Genomic DNA, 11018 nt, shown 5'->3' with positions numbered 1-11018 from the left:
ACCGGTGGCGCGCAGAAAAGTGCGTGCGTGCGTGGCGGTGCGTATTGCACGACGTCGATGCCACGTGACACCCCCGCGCCCTTTCGGGAAGGTCAGTCCGCGCGCACACCTCGACGGCGCGCGCGCGTGTGTTACCTCTGACCCAAATTACTGCGCGCCCCGGCGCCTCGTGGCGTCACGACGCGCCCGAAGGCAAAAGGAGAAGCGCGCATGCAGACGAACCGATCGCGTGCGAGAACAGCTGCGAATACATACTGTGCGTGGCGAAGCTTCGTGGCGTCATCGACGCTTGAGTTCGCCACGCGCCTAATAAGCTACGGCTTCCATCTTCTGCATGCAGGCACGGTCCGAGGCTCGAGGGCAGGGACAGCCAGCGCGTGCGGTCACGATGAGGCTGAAGAGAAAGAGGAAAAAAAAAAATCACGGGTTTTACACGCATGCACGCCATCGACGCGGCGCGCATAAAGGCACGGCAACCACATGGAACGCATCTTCGACGTATTTCCGGCGTCGCGGCATCTTTCACCGTCCATTTCAGACCGCGCGATAACCGATGTGTTTTCGCAGCCAAATCTCACGTCATGGGGCATACACTTTCACGGGTAGTCAAGTGTGACGCAGTGCAACGCGGTCGCTGCGCCGCTTAAAATGAAGGCGCCGCCAGGTTCAATAATATAAACAATTCTTATGAACGAAACACATTTCGTGCACAAAAGCAGGAGCGCACAAGCAGCAAACAACACTCAAGGCACACGAACACACACACCTACGGCCGCGACATCGGCCGCGACATCGGCCGCTTTCTTAAAAAAAAAAAAAAAAAAAAAAAAAAAAAAAAAAAAAAAAAAAAAAAAACCCGGAGCAAAGGAAACACGGTTCCTGCACCTGTAACGCTGGCTTCGCCACTCAACTCCGTCTTTGCCTTGTTGACACACCGCATAATTCGTGCTGTGTATGTGTGTGCGTGCGTTTTTAAATAGATTAAAAGCAAGCTAAAGTGATAACTTGGCTTCGGGAACGGGGTAGTTAACCTCGTAAACATCCTGCTTTGTATAGTCCGGATTTGTGCTGCAGACCGTCTCCGCAGAGAGGACAATGAATTGTACAGTTGCAGTGTTGTCTGCGGGCCCCGAAACCAGACGAGAATTTTCGAGGCTCTCTGTGGAGAACAAAGACATGCTCCAGCTCCTCGGCATAGCAGCAGCGGAGGCTCTCTTTATCGCCCCCCAAGATCTGGCGTGCTTGAAATTCAACGAACATGTGCGCTCTCACGCGTGAGAAAACACTTTTTTCCTCGGACGTGCGGCTTACGCATGCCGGCAATAAATCACGAGCCTCTTAGGACTCGCTGGTCATGCAAACAGGCATGCAAACATTTTTGCAGAAGAAGCTGTCCGATGTTAACAAAAGAACGTCTATCCGGCGGAAATCAGAGGCGAGCAGAAAGAAAAGAGAAATAAAGAAAAGAATACAGCATCTGCTGCTGCTGCCTTCTCGTTAATGTGCAGCTGCCAGAATGAGGACGATAAACTCGCAGCACGAGTTAAACAAGAGCGTGCTTATACGCCTCTCCACTTCTATACGAAAAATGACAGGATAACAAGGTCTCAGGAAACATTGGCTGTGAGCGTGACAAAATAACCTGGCGGTGTAGAGATGCTATGAAGAAGCTACAATTGGCGTCATGCAACGTAGTCACGCGAGCGCTCCTGCCCAGTGCCCTATATATACAGCCGTGTATATATATATATATATTCGCGCCTGAGCGTCTTTTTTTTTTCTGATATTGACTAACCGTTAAAGTTGGGAAGTTCGGCCATGGACTGTAAGGAGTTAAGTGTTAGCCAGGCAGACAAATGTGGTCGGGCTAAGCGCGTTCCAGACAAGTATGGCCGTGGCTGTATGTTGAGGATATACTGCTGCCGTCGCTGTCTTTGTCGCTGCGACGGAATCCCTATAATCTCATTAAGCTCATCATGTCGTGAGTGACAAAGTCTTTGTTGATTTTGTTGTGTATGGTTTTACGGCCAAGAGCGACTTAAGTCCTACAAGACTAAGTTAACAAACACGGTTATTTCTAACTGTTAGCTGTTTGTTAACTGTGTGTCCGAAAAGAATGAAAGAAAGACGCCCGATGTCGCGGGCACATAATGGCACTTCTGCGACGAGCCTGGGAAACTGCGTGCCTTGGAGCTCCGGAAGCGCCACGTCGTTCGTCGCGACAATCGTCAGCGAAGAACCGTAAACCAAGCGAAGTGACGAAATAATAAGCGAGACAAAAGAACGCGTGCGAACTCGAGCACCGGCCCGCGGCGCGGCACTCTATAGGACAACAACCACAAAAGGAACCCGTGTGCACCCCTCGAGCCTCGGCAGAGAGCGCTCGAGATCGCTGGGACAGATAGGATTCACGGAGCGGCATCGAGCGTGCGCTGCAGTGGCAAGGCACAACAGTTGCGGACGCTCCAAAACGCAGCTAGCGCCGCTGAAAAGGACTGAAACAAACGCGAAGCGGGACGAAACGCCGGCGCCTCCTCCACCGCAACAACCGAGATGGTGTATGTTGGTCCCGCAAAAAAAGACCAGAAACGAAAAGATACGCAGGAACCGTGACAGTAAAGCATATTAGTAGTTCGGTCGGGCGTGCGGACGTTGTTGTGGACTGGACGGAGAGGTGAGGAAAGAAAGGATAAAAAAAATGCCAAAGGGGATGGACGGGCGGTGAGATGGCGAGCGACGAAAAGGGCTGAATGGCCGCGCGGTGTTCGGAACCGAGGTTCGTCGTGGCCGGACGGTGGGCGCGCTCTAGAGGCGCAGTGACGCGTATACGTGCGTGTGTAAGCCCGTCCGATGAGCTCGACCACGCGGCCTGCCAGTTCGGACAATGGCGGTCATTTGTTAGCCCGTCATCCGTAGGAGCCGGGCGAGAATCCTAAACTGTCGCCAGCTGCTTTCTTCTTCGCCGCGCCCGCGGCAAGAGCTGCACGACCCAAGCTCCGCCGCAGCTCGAATCTCGAATGTATGCACGCACGCACATGCGCACGTGTATTAAAGGGAGAGTCGACGCGCGAAGCGGACTCGCAAGGGAGAGATTTTTGTCCCGGAGCGACCGACATTAATGCTGCACGCCTCGGCGGCGCAAGCAGCATAAACGCACGCATACAATTCTGGGCGCACCATTGCTGTATGTTGTGGTGGGTTTTCTGTTGCCGTTGCTGTCGGTGTGCGCTAAGTGCGGCGACGGCGTACCGGCGCCGCCAGATAAATTGAGCACGCACTGCCGGGGCCGTAATGACTTCATGTTGGCGTCCTAATTGCCTCACGACGTGCGCACGCAGCCGTGGTGGCAGCCCGAGGCGCAAGGTGGCAGCGGTGTCGCCTCCCCCTCGTCCAGTACCATGACCGACGAAAAGGCAACGGTCGTGGGAGCCGCTCGACCAAGGAGCCGCCGGAGAGCGATTGCGAATGGAAATGTCCGGGCGCTTTATCTCGACACTCTCGGCGGACGCGACACGCGGGCCGAACGTCGTTTCCTGTCCTGCTCGTCAGCCCGGTCAGGTTGACAACTCCATTTTGGCGACGCCTCCTGCGTTAGAGACGGTCGTGAGCATGCATGCATGGCCGCCAAGGAATAGCCCCGGAGCTATGGACGTGAAGGAGCTATCTGAGAGTGGAAGCAGGAAGTATAGGAGAGAGGAAGAAATGAAAATGCAGGAAGGTTAAGGAGATTTGTACCCGGTTTGCTACCCTTGCACTGACGGTAGGATACAGGGGAGATGGGGAAGCGACAGGCGTGTGAACGCGCTCACGCACGTGAGTATTCGGTACTCTTTCAGACGCAGTCGCATGGTACACCTGTATTTAGGGACCGTACCGGCGTGCCCATACGCTCCCAATTGTGCGTGAAGTCAAGGTCTCATCACCTTTCGCTCTGCGGATCCCTAACTGGCTTGGGTTATATAGCATGAAGAGAGATAAGAGGTTCTTCGGGCGTTGAAGGATGGACCACGGAAAGCGTAAGCGATGAGAGAGAGAGCAAGGAGACAGTACGTTGGAAGGGTGGCTTGCGGGGCGAGTTGGTAATGCATTCCTGACTTAGGCAGCGCGGCATAACATGGAGGGAAAGAAAACACAGAAAACGCGCTGTCTCTCTGTTTTCTTTTTTTCCATGCGCCTATGTTATTTCGCGCTGCATAAGTCAAGAGTACATTGGAGAAGGCATATGCTATGCCATGTGCGGTTAAGAGGATGAGTATGCTGACGCGAGGAGAGAGAGAGGGAGATAAGGATAAATGAAACGCAGGGTAGTTAACCAGGAATGAGTCTGGCTGGCTACCCTGCACTGGGGGAAGGGCAAAGGGAAGGAAAAGATTAATAGAAGGGGAGAAAGTCCCATGTTGATGTCGCCGACGTAGTCAAAGTAATTCGCTGCTCTGTATCAGAGACGGTCGAGCAGTCCGGTATTCTTTTAGAAATCGCAGCAACGCTTTTGTGGCCTTCTGCAGCCTGTGATATGCGAGACCATGGTTCCAAAATCTTGTCCAACGAGAAAGGTCTTCCGTCTAGCTGGTTTATAGCCGTGCAGAGGTCGAGAACTGAATAGCGTAGACAACTGGATTACGGGAACGTGACGGCGGCTTACTTCCTTGCTTCCCGCCTTTTACAGCGAAGCTGTATATGGCTAGGTTCTGGCGGATCGCGTCCGCGGACAAAACGACGCGTAGAAAAACAATTTTAGGTATTGGATATATATCGGTTTATGCATGAAGTGCCTTAGCACAGGTGTCGAAACGTGATGTTAGCTTAAGGAACATGAGGTAATCTTAAAGTGACTCACAACAATATCATCAAAAATAAGATTGGCCAAATTGGTTAATAGATATGCAGACTATACTTAAAAATTACCTTGAGCAAGGACTGAGGCTTTTCAAGGTAGCTTTTCTTAACGCCTCAGATACACACTTCTTCGCCAAGTGGAAGGGAAGCCGCTATAGCCGAACACGTGTCGAAGCTGTATGGCTAGGTTCTGACCAAAAGTGCGTGCATCGACAGGGTGTATAGAAAAAAAAAATTACAGCATCTTCCCGTAGGGGAACCCTGAGTAGTATGCGAAGCAGCCATGGGGTCGACTCAAGGTAGTTTTATCAGCTGTATAAACTTGGACATGCAGCAGCACCAGCAACGCGCAGAACTGTTGTCGACGCCGTCGGCGTTTTGCCCTCGTTCGCACCGAACGCGCGCAAAGTGTAACCGGAAGTGGAACCGGAAGTGGAGCCGGAAGTGGAACCGGAAGTGGAAGCGGAACCGGAACGCCATCTAGTGAACACTTCATAAAACTACAGGTGGCTACGGACACACAACGCCATCTATTGAGCAATTCATAAACTAGAGGTGGCTACATACTACTACTACTTCTACTACTACTACTACTACTACTACTACTTCTACTACTACTACTGCTACTACTACTACTACTACTACTACTACTACTACTACTACTACTACTACTACTACAGAGGAGGGAACGACCCACACCCTAAGGAGCTTCGCCCCTAAAAGTCGCGTCGACAACATTGAATTCACAGTATAGCCTGCTGCACGCCGGCGGTGCTCCGTGGCTCCGGAGTGGTTGGCGGAATAATAAAACGTCATTGTGTACCCACCAGTGTCTGTGCTTCGTTTTCTTGTGACGTCGACATCGCTCTAGCGACGTTCTCGGCAGTTGTACTTTGGTCTTGCTACGGCCTTGACGCGCGTATAGTCCGTACTGAAGAAGAAGAACGTGCGTGGAAAGAGCGCCGGCGTGAGCAACAGCGTGAGCCGGGCGCGAAGGTGACGGAAAATCGCTATAGCCGAACGCGTGTCGTCCGAAGGATCCGTAACGTGGGATAGCCGCTCTGTGGCTATCCCGCTCCCGCTTCTTCTCGAGCAGAAGCGGGAGTGGGCGGGAAAGCATCGGTAACCAATTGCAGCTCATCACAGTGACTACAAAGCAATGGTTACCACAATGACAAAGTAAAGAGAAAATAAAAGACGATAACAACAACGAAGTTATGTGTATGTGTCTTTATTTAATCAATGTTGCAATTAACCATATGTAACTAAATATAGTTATCAACAAGTACAGCTTCGCTGGTCTTCACATAGACGAAGGGCTCTGAACTTTTTTCTCGTATACATTTCTGTTCCTCGTATAAATCGCCAGTTTATACTCTTAGAAGCAACCCATGTTGCCGTTCTGTTCCGTTGTCTTCTGTTGTCTTCGCTGTTTGTTCGGTATGTAGATGTTCAACCAACTAGCTGAAATTATCACTCTTGTCAAGCCTTTCATTAAAAAAAAGAAGAAAAAAAAACGAAAAAAAAACGGGCAGTAGCACAGAATGTGCATAGCTGACGCAAGGTCACAAAACATTCTAAGATGTAAAAAGAAGTCAACGGTCCTTTCCTAACGCGTATTTTTTCCTTCCTAATTTTATTTTATTTTATTTATTTTATAATTTTTTTATAGCGTCCAGTCATGTCATAGGCTTTTACGGCGCCTCGACCGCTACCGGTATGGTTGGCCAACTTCCGCGTTTGCCAGAACAAACAGAGGTTGCGAAAACCGATTTGTTAAAAAGGTGGTTAGCGGTCGAAATTTTGTTTGGTGTGAGACGTTCAGCTGCTCCTAAACTGCAGTTAGCGTGCGTGACAGTCGTACAACGATCTCTATCTGTTGCAACCTCCACGTTGTTCGATTACAGCATTGGGGATAAACAAAATTGTCTTCAGTAGCGTGTTGAATTGGGCGGTTGGTACATTACTGGATTTGAAAGAAACAGTGCACGCTAAACAATAGGACAGCGCCGTGTTTGCCCCTCTCGTTGCTGTCCTGTCCTGTTTTTTTTTTTTTTTTTCGAATGGAAGCGTGGTCGTCGTAAAAGATTCCTCTTGGCTTTTGAGGCAGCCACTGTGTCCTGCCTGGAAGCCAGCATATTAAATTATTGTATAGTACTCGGGCACACGTTCCTCCTGGTACAGTAATGGAAACAGTAATGGCCTCATTCGAACATTCGATCCGTATTTGTCTGCTGTCCTCGATACAGTATACAGATATAATCGCTCGCGACTGCACTGATCGCATTGACGACAGAAGACTGTCAGAACAAATCATTTTCAAATGCCGACCTCTCAAGGCGTCGCATCTGAGGGCTACAAATGCAGTGTTGCAGTTAAGCTAGCTTACAGACAACAAATCTGCAAAAGCACGGACAACTGGGAACTATTATCCTGTGCCATGGCCACTCGATCAAAACGCACGATCAAAGCGCACTGTGCGTTTTGATCAAGTGGTCATGCCTGTGTAATGAACAACAGGATTTGTGCGCATCTGCTCTGTTTCTCTATGTCTATGTGCTTCTTATCTTCGTACCCCCCCCCCCCCCCACACACACACACACACACACACACACACGCACGCACGCACGCACACAACCTCCCAGTGTAGCGTAGCAAACGGGACCCCCCACCTCCCCCCCCCCCCCCCCTACACACACACGCACGCACGCACGCACGCACACAACCTCCCAGTGTAGGGTAGAAAACGGGATTTTTCTTCGGGTGAACTTCCCATTTTCTTTCATTTTGTTCCTAGCTCTCTCTCTCTCTCTGTCTTCTCCAAGCCAAAGAAAAAGAGAGAAACAGAAGACAAACTTATCGCGCATCGTATCGTGCTGTTGACACGTCCAATTGTCGCGTTTGCCGTCGCAAAGCTTGTCGCGTAACCTTCATGTATAGAACTTTGATTGCATGATAGTGTATGAGTTGGGACTTGCAAAGTTTTTCGGATGCCATTGTGCGGCACCGTTATCTTTGACTACATATTGCAGTTATTTTCTTGTCTTTGCATCCACCTTGCGGATGCGATGGCCTTTGTAGCATGGCCGTCGTCGAATGGCCTCAGTACCTCGATCCTGAATTTCTCTCGCTAATCTGCGGGTCTTATGCGTGCAGTCTAAACGGAAACCCTCTGAACAAAGGTCTAATCAAATTGCATGACCACAACAGAACTAAATAATTTCAAACATCCGGGCCCATATTCGCAAGAAACTTCTTATCGTTCATTGTGCTGAGCGGGAAAATTGCCGGAAGAAGAGAGACCAGGCGGACAGGACACTTTGCCTGTCCTGTCCGCTTGGCCTCTCTTTTCCCGACAATTTTTTTTCGCTCAGCCCAATTATCAATATGCAACACCAAAATTCGAGCCCACCAGTCTACAATCCTAAACTATATTTTTCTTACGCTTTATTCATATCGGAGAAAATTCCAGTCAATCCTGATGTTGGACACTATTGTCGAAGGCGACCGGTAATGGTAAAAGAGCACTTAGAAACGAAAAACTTTGTCAATTCGGCCAGGTAAACTTTCCGTTCATACCAGTTGTTTTCCATACGCCGGTTCACCTTCGCTAATGATACGTCCGACATCATGACTGGCTGACATCCATCTCTAGCGAACAGTTCTAGCGCAAGGACATCTTTTGGCAATAACGGGCGCTGCTCCATAGTGCTTCCGTTTCGACGACCAATATGCGTACTGTATCGTGCTCAGTATAAGCTACAACGCAAAAGCGCGAGGCATAGCGTTGTTCGCACATTGTAGATCGTATACTGAGCGCGTTATTAGATTGCTGCGGCCCACCGCGTCAATTGGGGCTCAACTTGCGTGTCGTAAGACCATGATAAAGGGCTTATCTTCCCTCCACTATATGTAGCCCTTTGTTTTCCAACCGGACTCGCAGCTGTACGTTTCATCCAAGAGGCTATATTAGATTACAAACGGCTGCGCACAATAAACCCGCATGCTGTACTCATATAATGGGAACCTCGACAAAGGCAGGATAACGGTAGTACAATACTATCTCATTATTGATTGCCCGTGTTTTCAGCTGCCGTTAAACACAAACTGTCCAAAGTTACTCATTCAGAGTCAGTGACGTACGTGCCTATAAGGTCTGCACCTATCCCTAATATCGCAATAATAATGTCTGGTCACGTCTACTCGTGAACGTGTGGTCCGCTAAGCATTGTCCTGCTAAAATATTTCTCTCGTAATGCGAATGTAACGAGCAGCGAACTTTCTCGCTTGTGAACAGAGCATGCTCGTTTTTCTTTGTGTCTTTTACTTTTTGTCACTTGCATCATATTTTCTCATAACGCTATCCCCTCGCCGAACTAATGTAGCAAGCCCGCTGGCTTTACATTTCGGCTCCTCTCTCGGCCATGGTCTGCACTCATTGTCGCTATTTTCCAGCAGCGACCCACTATAACGCATCGCGGCGCCACTAATCGCCTACACGCGCTTATAATACCGGAGATTAACTAGCGATGCGCGCAGACAAGGCAGGCGCTCGCATTTCTCTCTCCCTTCCCCCCGCCCTCTCTCCCTTCACCTAACTCTCTCTGGCTTGTCTTTCCGTCCCGGCAGGCGTATAAACAACGGCCAGCGAAAAGAGAGCTGTACGCGGATGACACGCTTTAAGCACGGGCTGACAAATTCGGACTTCTGCGACAACAACCTGCGCTGGCGCTGTTTTGCTTTTCGTTTACGTCTTTTGCTAGTTTTACGTGCGCGCGTCCTCTTCACGTGACCTCAGCACTGCATAATGGGAAGAGGCGCGCGCGACAGAAGCAAAGCGAGTCGAAAAAGCGCTCACGCATACTAAAAGGGGCCAGCAGCAGCAGAAACCCTGTCCTCCGACGACAGGTATTTTGTTCTCGAGTCGAGTTCGCTGAATATATATGAATGCACGGCCGACAGGGAGACAGGCAGGCTGGCGTCGTCGTCGTCGTCGTCGTCCGTCGTCGATCTCACCGTGCGTGGCGCCGCCTCGCGGCGGTGATTCAGACACGACGAGGATGCGTCGACGTACGGGCGCCGCCGACGCCGACAAGCTCGCATGTAAATAAGGGTGGCCATGCGCGGGAAATGCGAAGCACAGCCCTCGCGGGCCGTTAATCGGAGCTGTTCCTGGGAGCTGCATGCTCCTGGGCGCATGACGGAGCCCCCTGAGAGAGAGAGAGAGCCGGATGCTGCGTGCGCTTGCTTGAGCACGCGGAATGTCTCTCTCAGCATGTGCGCCGGCTTTTTTAAAGGCAGCGCCTTCCCCGGCAACTTTGTCATGTGCGTGATGGTTGCGAGGGTTTTGGATGGAGAGACGACCGAGCGGTATTCGTGAAGGGTGCGGGTGCGAATCTCCCGGCGGTTTTGTCGGGCGAATGATGTGTCTCATTTACGCGATCGTACGTCGGCGCCGACTTAAATAGTAATGGTGCCGCGTACGGACAGACAACACAAACACACAGACGTTATAATTTTTTCGCAGTGCAATATGAAAAATATTCGATACTTTTTTCGTGCTTTCTTTTTTTTTTCATTTTGCACAAGCTTCTTCGAAAAAGAAAACTTAGCAAAAAAGCGCATTTGTCAGAAAAAGACTTATAAGGAAAAGGGCTGAGAAATAAGCCCGTGTTCTAGCCACGTCTTCTATCGCCTACTCAGCGTTAAGCTAAGGGGAAAGGGGAACAAAATGTCAGGAAGAAAGCGGCGATGGTGACAAGGAGAGAAAAGTAAATGCACATAAATTAATTCCTAATTAATAATTAATTAATTGTTGATTCAATTAAGTAATAACACCTTTATTTGCAAAAGAGATGACACTATGGCCTGGATAGGCTATCGGGGCTGTTTGGTGGTGCTTGGAGAAGGTTGCACCGAAGGTGCTATAGGGTTCGGTGAGGTCAATCTGAGGAAGTCGGCCTATGTGGCGAATTCCCATACTGACAGATAAGAAGGAGAAAAAATACCTGAAACATTTCTTACAGTCGCATATCAGGTTCACTTTGTTTTCACAAAAAGTCACAGTACTATAGCCTTTAGTATTTTGGCCCTAGACTCAGAAGAGGACTCTGAAATGCGTGCGAAAGACAGAGTTTGTCTCTCTCGCAGGTGCAACGGACACGCACAGGTCTGCCAAAGCT

Source organism: Dermacentor silvarum, chromosome 8 (genome assembly GCF_013339745.2).
Source record: "Dermacentor silvarum isolate Dsil-2018 chromosome 8, BIME_Dsil_1.4, whole genome shotgun sequence".
Classification (NCBI taxonomy): Eukaryota; Metazoa; Arthropoda; class Arachnida; order Ixodida; family Ixodidae; genus Dermacentor; species Dermacentor silvarum.
Note: the sequence above shows the minus strand (reverse complement) of the source record.